The sequence below is a fragment of the Miniopterus natalensis genome, chromosome 12 (assembly GCF_054644295.1).
Source record: "Miniopterus natalensis isolate mMinNat1 chromosome 12, mMinNat1.hap1, whole genome shotgun sequence".
Taxonomy (NCBI): Eukaryota; Metazoa; Chordata; class Mammalia; order Chiroptera; family Miniopteridae; genus Miniopterus; species Miniopterus natalensis.
The window spans coordinates 8050247-8063614 of NC_142092.1; the positions used below are offsets into that span (position 1 = coordinate 8050247).

The 13368-nt window shown below is 44.7% G+C and overlaps 1 pseudogene; it reads right to left on the bottom strand.

Annotated features, from left to right (window-relative positions):
• Positions 1-414: 414 nt before the first annotated feature.
• Positions 415-1937, bottom strand: LOC148091767 (serine hydroxymethyltransferase, mitochondrial pseudogene; annotated as a pseudogene).
• Between the last annotated feature and the right edge of the window lie 11431 nt (positions 1938-13368).

Here is a 13368-nt window from a genome sequence, read left to right on the forward strand (position 1 = left end):
GCTGGGTGGCAGGGTCACGCCAGGATGGCATCAATGACACAGAGGCGGGAAACTGGCAGGAGCGCCGCGTCCTGTGTGAGAGGCGGCCAAAGCCTGGATGCTCCTTCCCCTCCCTTCTCCCGCCCACGTCCCGTCTGGTCTGAACTCAGTGGGAGTCAGAGCTGGACCTGGGCTCCCGCAGCCCAGCAGAGGCAGGCCCACACCCGCCAGAGCCTCTCACCCCGCACAGCCCGCACCCTGCTCCCTGCACGCTCCTGAGGCCCAAGGCCCGCGGGGACCGGGCTTTGAGGCGCCCAGAGCCTGAGGCTGAGTCACAGACGCCACGGGCTCACATTGGTCCGCAATCCCCTCCCCTGGTCCAGGTCCAGGGAAGGCGAATGACTTTAGTCCATGGGCCTCATTTCCTTGGAGCCCTCAGTGCTCATCAGAACCAGGCAGGGGAAGGCCCCAGAAACTGCTCCACCCGCTCCCTGAGGTCAGCAAGCCCATGGCTTGTTTCTGGGTCGTGGAGCAAGAAGGATTTGAAATCTTGCAGTTTGGGGGTCTTGCTCTTCACCTCCAAGCCAATGTTGACCCTTCATCTATAAAGTGCACCACCTTCCGGAAGTCATCCTCACAAAACTGTCCAGAGGTCAAGGCTGGGGCCCCAAGCCGAAGGCCCCCGGAGTGATGGCACTTGGGTCTCCAGGACAGGTGTTCCTGTTGGCTGTGGTGGATACAAGCTCCAGCACCCGCTCAGCCCGGGCCCCATCCAGGCCCTCGGGCCGCAGGTCCACCAGCACTAGGTGGTTGTCAGGCCACCAGACACCAGGGAGTAGCCTCGATCTGGCAGGACACCAGCCACGGCCCGAGCATTCTTCAGAGCCTGCAGGGGTACTCCCGGAACATGGGGTGCGGGCCTGCTTTAGGTCCACAGCCACTGCAGCAATGGCATGGTTGTGGGGGGGCCCTGCAAGGACGGAACACAGCAAAGTTGATTCGGTCCTCAAACGTATAAGGGATCCCCGGCCAGTCTTGGGGTCCACAGACTGTACCCCCTTCGGGTAGAAGATGGGTCCTGACCTGGCCCCTCGAAGTGTCTTGTGAGTGGCAGTGGTGACAACATCAGCATGCTTGAAAGGTGAAGGGATCACCCTGCCAGCCACCAGGCCACTCATGTGGGCCATGTCTGCCAGCAGGTGTGCTTTGGCCTCCTCACACACCTCTCTCGTGCGGGCACAATCAACGAGGCGGGCACAGGCGCTGCTTCCAGCTATGACGGGCCGTGGTCGGAAAAGTCGAGCAGTGATTGCCAGCCGGGCATGGTCAGTGAGGCCAGTTTGGGGGTTCAGTTTATAGGGCATAGACTCAAAGAAGATGGATGCGGCTGAGATCCTCTGGACATCGGACATACAGCCACGGGCAAGATGGCCACCGTCAGGCAGGTCCAGCCCCATGATTGGGTCGTGAGGCTGCAGAAGGGCTCTATAGGCCCCAGATTGGCTGGGGACCCCGAATAAGGCTGGACACTGACCCCCACTGTGCAGGATCCAGGTCAAAGGCCTCCAAGGCCCGGCGTTGACACAGCAGCTCGATTTCATCCCCTACCTCTGCTCCTCCAGAATATCTCTTGCCAGGATAACCCCCGAGGACTTGTTGTTCAGACAGGACCCCAGGGCTTCCAGCGCAGCTCGACTGCAGAAATTCTCTGAGGCAGTGAGTCCAGGCCACGACACTGCCTGCCTTCTCCCTTTCAGGAGCTCCCACAGCTCAGGGTCACTGTCTGACAGACTCCCCTGGCCCGTCCAGCCCCTGGTTGCTTCTCCAGTCTGGGTCTGGGCTGCGACTGGCGGGGAAGGCCTGGCGGAGGGGGGCTCCTCGGCTGTGAGGCAGCAGGACCAGGGGCTCCAGGCATCCCGACCTCCAGCTGCTGCGCGGTGAGCCTGGGGCCCCTGCATTGCGGGGAGGGGGCTTCGGCTGCAGGTTCTGGGGGGTGGGTCCGCACCGTGGCCACCAGTTAGCATTCCCCTTGTGAGCTCTTCTATTAGTTTCAAAGAATGTTTTGATATTTCACATCAATACTGCAGGTGATTAAAAAAGAATTAAGTTAGAGTTAAGTCTGTGTATAATGATTACCTGAAAGAGAATGAAGAAAGCTCTTATCTTCCCCTTTCCTTTAACTGCTTTTTGAACACTTGAAAATTGGTCCACATCAAAGCACTAGGTTTGCATCTATAAATGTAACATTGCTGGCTTTATTATATACAAAGGCTTCACAAAAGTCAGCAAAGGAACAATAAAGTAATTTACCAATTCAAGCAATTCTACCTGAAAAATTCTACAAACTCTATAATTCTATATACTGCATATTTCAAAACTATTTTATCAATTATATGTATAAGCACTGCATTTACTATCATTGATCATCGTGCATCGAGGAAGGAAACTTGAGTTAGACACACCTAGAACTAAAATGACCATTTGGAGGTTACCAGGCAACACTGAAATAATAATTTACTGGAGCAATTATCACATGTAATAAATGATCAAATGTTATTTTACCTAGTTTGCTGCTATTTCATATATAGTTTCTTTCTTTTTTTATTTGACATGCCTTTCTTGAAGGTCTTAGTTACTGATTTGGACTCTGTCTTGCACTCTATTAATAGTGAAACTCTTAAGGACTTTGCTTCTATCTACAAAACACCAAGAGCTTTAAGTTCCTTGTTTAGTCTCCTCTCCAGCTGTGAGTCTACACCTTGCCCATCTGTGTATCTGTCACTGACGGCCTTCCTCTCCCTTAGAATTTGGTGCTCCTCACGTGGTGCTGGGACAGGAAGTGGCTCAGCTAGTGGAGGAGTTTGATGGAGGGAAGAGCCCCCAGCCTCTGAGAGGGCTAATGGGCGCAGGGCTGCGATGGAGAAGCAGCAGGTGTGAGGCAGAGGATGGCGGTGGCTCCGGCCTTGGGTGATCCCCAAACCCCTCAAGGGTTTCTAAGCTGAGCCCGAAAGGATGAGCAGCATGAAAGCTCACAGGAGAAAAGGCAGAAGAGATGAGTGTGTGTTCAGGTCAGAGGGCCCGGCTTGGGAAAGGACAGGAGGCCAGCAAATGTGAGGAATGTAGGATGGGAAGTAATTTGGGTCGTGATTTCAGCAGAGCACATGTGACAGAGGAGAGGTGAAGCTGGAGAAGCAGGCAGGGGCCACCCCAGGAGGGTCTGCGAGGCCGTCCTTGCCTGCAGCTGGGTCTGGAGAGCAGTGGCAAGTCTGATGCCCTTCAGCTAACGGGTGGAGAGGGGGCAGGGCTGGGGGACAGGGGTCCCCTGGAAGACATGAAGCCCAGAGAGAAGGAGCCAAGTAGGACGCAAGAGTCATCTGAATTTTTCTCCGACCTCCCCCATCATTTAGGGGCAGAGTGGAGAAGACCTGGCTGTAGATTGAGGACGAGCAAAAAGAGAGCAAGTCCAGGGCACCCCTCAGCTCCCCTGCTTGCAGATGACACCCACAGCATTTACACACACACACAACAAACAATACCACCCACAGAACACTCCAGGGGCCTTTTAAATAAGGAAACTAGATGAGGCTTAGTGCACAGATTCTGTACCATTTATTTTGCTGGTTCAGGGCTTATGTGGTTCTCAGGGTTTTTCTTGATTTTCATCCTTGTTCTGAACTAGTAATATTATGATAGAGATAAACTCTCAGACATGAAATTATAATACCATGTATACTATTTCACACTGTTTTTTAAAACCATTAATATCTTTAAAGAATTAAGAAGCATTAATATCTAATGACGATCCATTTTATGTAAATCATTCAAAAACATGACTCTTACAAGATATATAATATAATAACTCATCAAAATGTATCTAATCAATTCCTTTTGATTCAACTTTTAGTGTTAGTAAAACTTTCCACTGTTCTGAGCATGTCCTTAATTATATTTTAGACTAAATTACTACAAACTAAAATGGTGGCTATTGAGAATGAAGTACTTAAAGTTCTTGATCAAAACAAGCAAACTATTTCCCAGAAAGTCTACCAATTTATACTCTCTCCAGACACATTTGAAAGTGTTTATTTTACCCCACAATCATTATTTATTATATTTATTTTGAAAAATTGTAAGCTGAAATATGTTCTCATTTAATTTTGTATTTCATTCTCTAGTATATTGATAAAAATCCCCTCCCCTTTTTACTGCTGGGAAAGGGAAAACATTTCATTCAATCATTTCTCATCCACATGTATTCATCATCTGTAGTATGGCACTCAGGGTTATCAGGCAGTGGGAAGACCAAATTTGGGTGTTACTGAGTTTAGTGCTTTGAACATCATTTCTGAAAATCCTCCACTGAGAAAGTAGTCACCAGTGAAGTGAATTTCCTCTAAAAAATCCCTCACACTATAAAATTGCATCTAAATTTCTAAAAATCAGAATTACAGATTTCAACTAAATTTTTTTTTTATTAAAAGTACATTGAAAAAATCATTTATTTGATAAATTTTTACAAATAGTTGCCAGTTTGGAAGCTGAAATTGTAACTGGACAACATACTTACTGTATATTCCTGCCACAAGTGTAAAATAACCCGAAGACCTTAAATGCTCTGCAGAGGACAGCTAGCCAGTCCACCTGCCCAGTTTGTTTGGTGTCCTGAGATGGCGTTGCCCCAAAGCTCTGCTTCCCTAAGGCATATGATGATTGTGAGGGGACAGAGTGAAGGGAGAAGGAACAGAAGCATGGACAGAAGAAAAGTCTTCTCTTGGGAGTGCTCCCCCTTCTCACTTTCAGCTCATTTCTGCCCCTGGTCAGGCTGCTGCTTCTGTCCCCCCTCCGCATCCCTCCACCCATTACCCAGGCTTCATCCAGCTCCAGATCCTCTGTCCAAGCTGCGGCAAGGAAGGCGGAAAGCCATTCCCATTGAAGGGGTTTTAGCCATCCCATGTTTCAACCCTGAGTGACAGCTTACAGAATCTTAAATTCTCCTAATTTGAGTTTCAAGGAAGATATTATCCATATATCAGGAATCATCTGGAGATTAATGATTCCCTTCAGAGCCTATTGCAAATTTTTACTCTTTCTTAATCAGACTTAAATAATTTTTGTTCTGTGAGGCAGAAACCACTGTTGCATTAGGGACTGAGTGCAACATACTGGCCAACTAGAGAGCTAAACTTCTGTTAATAATAAAAATGAAAATAGCTTCAACAACACAATAACAATAATGCTCAACATTTATTTATCACTTACAATGTGCCATGCATTACACTAAGTGATTTACATGGGTTAAACATTTGGTCCTCACACAATCCTAGGAAGGAGGCATCAATAAAATTCCTATTTTACAGACAAGGAAATTGAGTCACAGAGAGTAACCTGCTTATAAGCCAGCCCCTGTACTTTATAAGCCAGCAGTGAACTGAAAGGTGAGTCTCTGCACACAAATGCTGATCACACTCCACTGAGAAAATACAGCAGCGAGGACATGCCTCACTGCTTTGCAACAGCTATCAAGGCCAGTACTGAAAATGTCAGGATTTGGGACAATATACTTTTATCAATTTAATATATCATAATGTAATAATTTTCTCAATTTTTCATTCAACACACATTTATTGAGTGCTTAATATGGATTAGGCACTGATGTAAGAAAATTCCAACCATAATCGGATTTAAAAGTAAACTACTACATTCAAATAAATATATTACCAAAATATGGAAAAGAGAGAAAAATTCACTAATAATAAACCATCTCTACATAGCTACTATTACAATTTTGAACATTGTTTTCTAATCTTTTACCCATGAGTATATTTGCTTTTAAATAACTGCTTGATATCCATACCATTTCATTTAAAACAGAAAAGTAAAGGTGTTCATTTTTGACAACTATTTTACCTATTTGTCATTTACTGGATTTTTTTATGGTATTATATTTTGGATGTTTTTTTAAAAGATAGTCTCAAGAAAACACACTTAGTGCTTCCTAAGTATGGTATATACAGTAATTTAAAACTTTTCTATAGAACGTCTAGTACTCCCTTTTCTTAAAATGTAATTATAGTAGATTGTTTTTTTCATATCCAATTATTAAATATAGTATGAGGCTGGGCAGACAAGATCAAACTATAATGCCGAAGAAAAGAAAATCCTAATTGACTGATTAACCTCTCATGGAATTACTAGATTACATTAACTATATAGCACATTGTATTTATCAGTGTTCTAGTGGAGGCATCATTATTGTTATATTATTGGAGAACATCACATAATGACTTCAGTCATTTTATTTTTTATACACATTTTTGAAATGTTGTCTAAACTTCCAATTTTCTGTGTTCTATTTGTTTCTTTTTATATAGTTTCTAACTACTTCATAGTACATTATTCAAAGGCAAATCAAATGACACACATGTAAACACACTCTAGGTCCAATAAAGATATTAAAGTCCCAAACGAAATGTAAACATTTTACCTCTTCTCCAACCAGCATTATGAATGACAGTGTTTCCCAAAGATGTTTTATCCCAAACTTGAAATTGAAGTTTCTTTAGATTCACATTGAGTTGTGTAAGATCTTCATCCAGGTTGATAGGTGATTAATTGCAGCTCCATGTTGGATATTTCTTTCTCCAACTTTTTTGATTTAGTGCTCCCCAAAAAGGAAAGTAAAGGAGTTAGTTTTATAAATTACTATGCAAAAGTTTAATTTTATGTTCTAGTTAATCCATGACATTAAAATATGTACAGCAGTATGAAAAATTAAGCCATCTTTGAACCAGTTCATAGAACAAGGATGCCTAGATTTAGATTCTGGGTTTTAATACGAGAAAGGCCTATAGAACTGTCACTGAAATGCAGGTTCAGCTGCCTGCCGCATCAAAAGCCAAGCTTGTGAAACAGGTGCTGGTGCAAAAGGAAAGAGGCATATTCAGGTGCCTCAGCCTGGTAGAATAGTGAACTTTATTCCCAAAGACCATCCACCATACCTGCTCAAGACCGCCATTCTTCTAAGGATAGGGAGGGGAGGCCTCTTTCTTTCTCAATCCAGTTATCTTTCTAAATTTTGGTGTTCTGGGCCTTATCCATTCCTCTGTCTAGTTTTTGGCAAACTCAGACCTTGTCCATTCATCTTTGTAACTTTTCACATGTTCAGTATAAGAATCTCTCTTTGCCATCTTGGCCAATGGGGAGACACCTCATACTCCCTGACTGATTATGGTAACAGAACAAGACATCAATTGCAGATATTAACACAGCTTTCCTTAGCCACCACACTCCTGCAAATCAGCAGAAAGCCTAATTGTATTATAAGGCAGTGAGTGCTAGCCCAGAGTTCCAGGTTGAAAGGTGTACAGATCTTATTTCTGACTTCCTTAGCACTCCCCATAGGGATCGCCCCCTTCTCTCATCCTTCTCATCAAATGATGTGCTTTCATTTTCATCTACTCAGAGTCTTATTTATAAAAACAAAATTGCCAGCACATCCTTGAAATTCCCAGCACATTCCCATTTTTTCTAATAATGAAACCTACCAGGTTTTATTATTTAACATTAAAGAAAACAAAACAGGCCTTTCTATAAAGATGTTGGCTTAAGGTGCAGTGAACACTCAACTGTTCCACAGAATGAACAGTCCTCTAAACCAACACTACCCTGTGCAGCCGTCATTGCACCCCTACCTGTACCTATGAACCATCCTCATAACCTTATTTCACTGGACGTTGTGTAGCTAGCACCCAAGCAGTGCTAAGCACAGCTAGGTTTTATTTACAGGTCTATTAAAATATATGAAATGTTGCAAGTCCAAGGCTTAAACTTTTCTCTGGCTACTCTAGCATTCCTGCAGATCCCATGAAAGAGCAGATTGGCAGCACAGTTTCCAGCATATACCCTGTCCAATGCTTTTCTTTCAGAAACAAGTTGAGTGCGCCAAGATTTCACATGGTTGATGTTGAGGGAAATTATAAGTAAGCACACCCTCCATACCACCCTAGTCTATGCCATTTACTTCTTGTGGTAAAGCAATCAGTGAGGCTGGACTTTTGTGCAAGCTCTCATAATGTGACAAAACTAACTTTGCATACTCCAGCCCAGGAAAGATCTAATAATCACTCATTTCATGAAACTGCCTATATACCCAGAGAAGTAATTCATCTCCTAGTGAGGCATCTACCAAAACCGACAGGCGCTGAAATAAAAAAAATGAAAACTCGAACTCTATTCCTAGAGAGTGCTTGAGTGTCATGTGCTTTATAAATACACACAGTGATGCACATGCCAGCTTCTGGGAGCAGCTCTAATGATTTGAGTAATATATGTCAGTTTCACTCTAAAGAATATTGGTGTGATGGCAAGAAAACACTGCTGGTTTTACTAATGTCAGTGCGAGAGAAGCAAGAGGGAGAAAACGCAGCACAAATCAGAAAGGCCCTTTGTATCGCTTAAATTTTTAATACAGTGAAATAAATTCCAAGACTCTCAGGAAGAGTGGTACATGGAAAACATAAAAATTTAAGTCTCGAGCAACATTACATATGATATAAACCTGCTGTTACCCATTGAGTTTAGTGATCGTCTCTATTTGGATTCCAATTTGGTTTATCAAACTGAACACTTGATTTCTGCCCTGATACCAGCTCCTCCTACAACCTCTGTCCTCCTGTAAACTTTGAAGTCATCCTGATGCCTCTCATTCCTGCTCAGCAAGCCCTTAGGGTATATCTTCAAATCATAGCCCTAATCAGACCTTTTCTCATTTACACCATTACCGCCCTAGCCCAACCTGTGGTTGTTATCAGCCTGTCTTGATCTTCCACAAACAACATTGCTGTCACCTAGGAGATGATCAGGAGAGTCAGGCTGTGGTCTTACTAAGTCTCAAACTAATTTTAACACAGTTCATAGGAGATTCACATACACATTAAGTTTGGGGAAGCAATGCTTTCGATATTTTCAGTGCTTCTACCTGGTCTCTAACTTCTCCTTGGCAAACTCAGGCCCTGTCCATTCATCCTTGTAGCTTTTGACATGCTCAGAATCTCCCCCTTCCATCTTGGACAATGGGGAGACCCCCATACTCCCTAAAAGTCCACAGTAACAGAACAACACACCAAGTGCGGAGATGAACACAGCTTTCTTTCGCCACCACACTCTTGCAAATCAGCAGAAAGCCTAATAGTATTATAATTCCACAACCCTGTTCTTCACTTACATGGTAGGAAGGATCCTGAAGTGGCCCCCAAATTCACACACTCTATGTGTCTAAGAGCTAAGAGAGGCCCCAGGCTGACATGCAGCGAAGCAAACAAACACGCCCATCACAGAAAGGCAAACACTCTGATCCAGTTATATGTGGCACAGACAGTTGTCCAACTCACAGACAGGAAGCAGAATGCTGGTTACCAGGGGATGGGAGGAAGGGGGAAGGGAAATTGTTTAAAGGACACAGAGATTCAGATCTGCAGGATGAAAACGTTTAAAGATGTTTCACAACACCGTGAGCATACTTAGCACTCCTGAACTCATACTGATCAAATGGTTAAGATGGTCAATTTTATGTTACGCACTTTTTTACCTCAAAAAAAAAAAAAAAAAAAAGATTAGGATGGCAAAAACAAACGATACGCAAATATTGGGAACCTGGACCTCAACCTTGAAACCACAAGGAAGTGAATTCTGCCAAAACCTGCACAACCTTGGAATGGACCCCACACTGCAAATGGCATCTTGATTTTAGACTTAGAGGATGCTGAGCAGAGAATCCAGCTAAATGGCCCTTCCCTCCCAACTCTGATCCCTGGCAACTCCGAGATAATAAGTACATGTTGTTTTAAGCCACTAAATGTCAAGTAATTTGTTAAGCAGCATGAGAAAACTAATGCAATCAGTAGGTAAATAATTTTTTTAAATATAGATCAGATCGCATGTCCTTCCTTGGCTCAGGTCCCTCCTATAACTTTTCATTTCACTCAGAGTAAAATGTAAATAAATGGTTCCCATGGCCAACAGGTACTATATGCTATCACCATTCACATCCTTTCTCATCTTGTTTCCAAGCGCTCTGTGGTGATCACTACTCTAGCCACACAGGCCTGTTTTCTCTTCCCTGAGCATGGGAAGAGGCCTCAGGGCTGGGCACTCGCCACCACCTCTTCCAGGATGGAACACTTCCTGAGAAGCTCAGCCTCATGTCTGCAAGGCTCTCCCCCCCCCCCTTCAATGAGGCCCCTGCTGAAATGCATCTGCCTAGAGAGGCTTTCTCTGCACATCCTGTACAAAATACAGTTCTGTCCCTTGGTCTTTCTCAGTTCCTTCTCTTTAATTCATTTTTGTTCTCCTAAGGTATTAATTACGCTTATATTTTCCATACCCTAGAACCTGGGGGAAAAGGCCTGGTACATAGCAGGTGTTCAGTAAACCTTTGTTGAATGACTGAATCAGACAAATAAAAGATGATGATGTATTTTGTTTTATGAGTTTAAGCTCACAGGGATCTAACACAAAAATGGGAACAGAAAAAAAAACAGCAACAAAGAAAAACATTTCTAAGCTCAACTGTAGGTCATATTTCCCTACTTGCTATATGATACTTTTGTTGAGTAGATCCTACTATACTTCTGCTGAAGGATATCAAGAAAGACATGACGTTCAACCTAAATGTTCTCTGACACTTTATAGCACAAAGATCCTCAATAACAAGATTATGTTTGAAGTGACTCAAATTGCTAAACTGAGTGTGGACCTAGTTTCAAAAACCTACTAGATCATGGGGTCAAGTACAGGTTCAAGAAGCCTCCTTAATGTTTGTGAGTAATGGACAAAAAAAGAGACACAGAATAGGAAAAAATATTCTTTATGAAAAGGTATAAAAGAGAAAAACTACATACAAAATAATTTTAAAAGTCTACAAAACAAAAGTCTACTGAGATTCTCTTTGCAAAGGATGGTGGAAATGAGGTTTTTTGAAATCACCATAAGTAGAAAACCAAGGGAAGTAAACTAATAAAGTGTTAAAATGGTGCACAAGGATAAGCATAGATGGAAACAGCATTAAATGACTTTACCTGCCTTTAATAACGAGATAGTAGGTTAATCTTATGCCTGTTTGTGTTTTGGGAGATAGAAAGAGCAAAGCAGTTGGTGAATGTGGAGAATGGCTGCTCTGAAACCAGATCAATTGCAAACAATTTCAGATGAGAAGCCGATTAGTCAGGACTGCATTTTCCTTCCCTATCTGCTCTGATGGGACACTCCCATCAGGACAGTAGAAACCCTCTGCAGCCTGTCGGACATATCCAACTGACAGGGGGGCGCCTGCCAGGGAAGGCAGTTACTAGTTTGTTTAGGAAATTGCTAGCACAAATGCTCCTTGAGCTTTATGATATTTAAGGAAATTAGTCACTGAAGTTTACTATAACAGAGAGAGAGGTCATAAACTTATTTCAAAGTTCATGTTTAAGAATTTAGAACTTTTTAAATTGCAAAAATCCACATCGGACTGACCAGTGTTGCTCAGTGGTTATGATACCAGGAGTTCTCCTTGCCGGGTTCTTTGTCTCGTGGGGTCGAAGAATGAAACTCAGGGACAGTGTGAGCCAGGGACAGGGCACCAAGGGCTATTGTAGAGGGAAAGCAAAGCTCTCGCGACTCTCGAGAGGGGTCCGGGAAAGGGCTGCTGCCGAGGCTCACAGTCCAGGGCTCTCTGTCTCCTACAGTTGTTCTCCGCGGGCCCATCCTAAGGACTCTCCCTGAGGGACAGCGAGGCCTCCTTGCTTTCCGAGTCCCACTCGGCGGGCGGGTGGAGGGCAAACTGGTTGTCCTCAGACCCTGCTGGCCCGACACGTGTCACCTCTGCGTGGCCAGCCCGACACTGCCCGGCCATGCCTGAGTCCCCAGTTAGAGCACTGGCCTTGCTCCAAAGGGTCACAGGTTTGACTCCCAGTCAAGGGCACTTACCTGGGCTGTGGGTTCGATCCTTGGCCGCCCTCAGGGCCAGTGCCGGAGGCAAACGATCAATGTTTCTCATCCCCCTCATGTATGAGAGAAACATGGATACTCCCCCCTCTCCCCAGCCCCGTCTCCCCTACTTCCTTCTGTACCTTCCAATGTCTGGGAAGTAATGGAAAAAATCCTCAGTAGAGGATTGACAACAAAAAAGTCCAAATAAACAACAAAAAAGCAAAAATAAAAACTGCTGCTCTATAATGCATCAACAGCTTAAGGGTTTGCAAGAAAACTGGAAGCAGGATCTTTAGCTGTGGGAGAGGCAGGCAGGAGAGCGGGCCTGGGAAAGCAGTGAGGGATGAAATAGGGGCATCTGCGCCGGGGGAAAGCACCGAGGCTCTGCTCCATGGGCTCTGGAAGGAAGGCGTTGGAGCTCCCTTCCCCACTGGCCACATCTCACACCTGCTATGGGGAAAGGCAATGTTTTTAAAAAGCTATCAAGCACCTACAACCAGGGCGTGTTCTGTCATCTTTCATTTTAAGCTTCAAAACGACTGCGCGATGGAGACGAAGCCCAACGAGGCAGGGTCTCCACCGCTGTAGCCTGTTATCAAACGGTCACTAACCGAATCAGAAGCCACAGCTGAAACTGAAAAAGCCTCAGAAACCACGAAGAGTTCTTGTTGCTCTGCTGCCTCCCCGACAGGCCACCCCTTCTAAAAGGGAGAAAGGCTCAGGGGTAGGTGCTGTGATTAATGTCATGACCTTTATATTTGTGTGATTCCAAATGAACCGGCTTCAGGTTCCAGACCAAAGGCAATGCCCGCGGATGAAGTGCAGGGCTTTTCTGCAGCGTTTGCTGTTAACTAACCTCCCTAAAAGGCAGGCAAACCGCTTGTGGAAGGAGAGAAACAGTGGGATTGCTCTGCTGCTGCAGGCTGCCTACCACCAACGATGCAGCAAATACAGAACCAAAAAGCCCGGGAGCCTGGCCAGTGCGGCTCGGTTGACTGAGCGTCACCCCAGGCCCCAAAGGGCACCGGTTCCATTCCCAAGCAGGGCCCACGCCTGGGTTTCGGGTTTGAGCCCCATCCGGGCGTGTGTGGAAGGCAATTGATCGATGTTTCTCTCTCACATTGATGTTTCCCTCTCTGTTTCTCTCTCTGTTTTCCCCTCCCTTCCTTTCTCTCTCAAAGAGATTAAAAAAAAAAAAGGCCCTCGAAATTTCTCCTTGGTTTGAGGATTGAAAACTCTTCTCATCCAATGGCTCTGAAAGTGCCTTAGAGTCACTGTGAGCTCCCCTGTGGTCACCAACTCCCCTCTTCAATAACTGAGCCTCCAGGCTCTCCCAGCGGGAAGCAAGGGCACAACAGAGAACAGGGGCTTCTGGCAGTGACACCACCACCCCGCCTGCCCCCGAGGCTCACTGTCCAC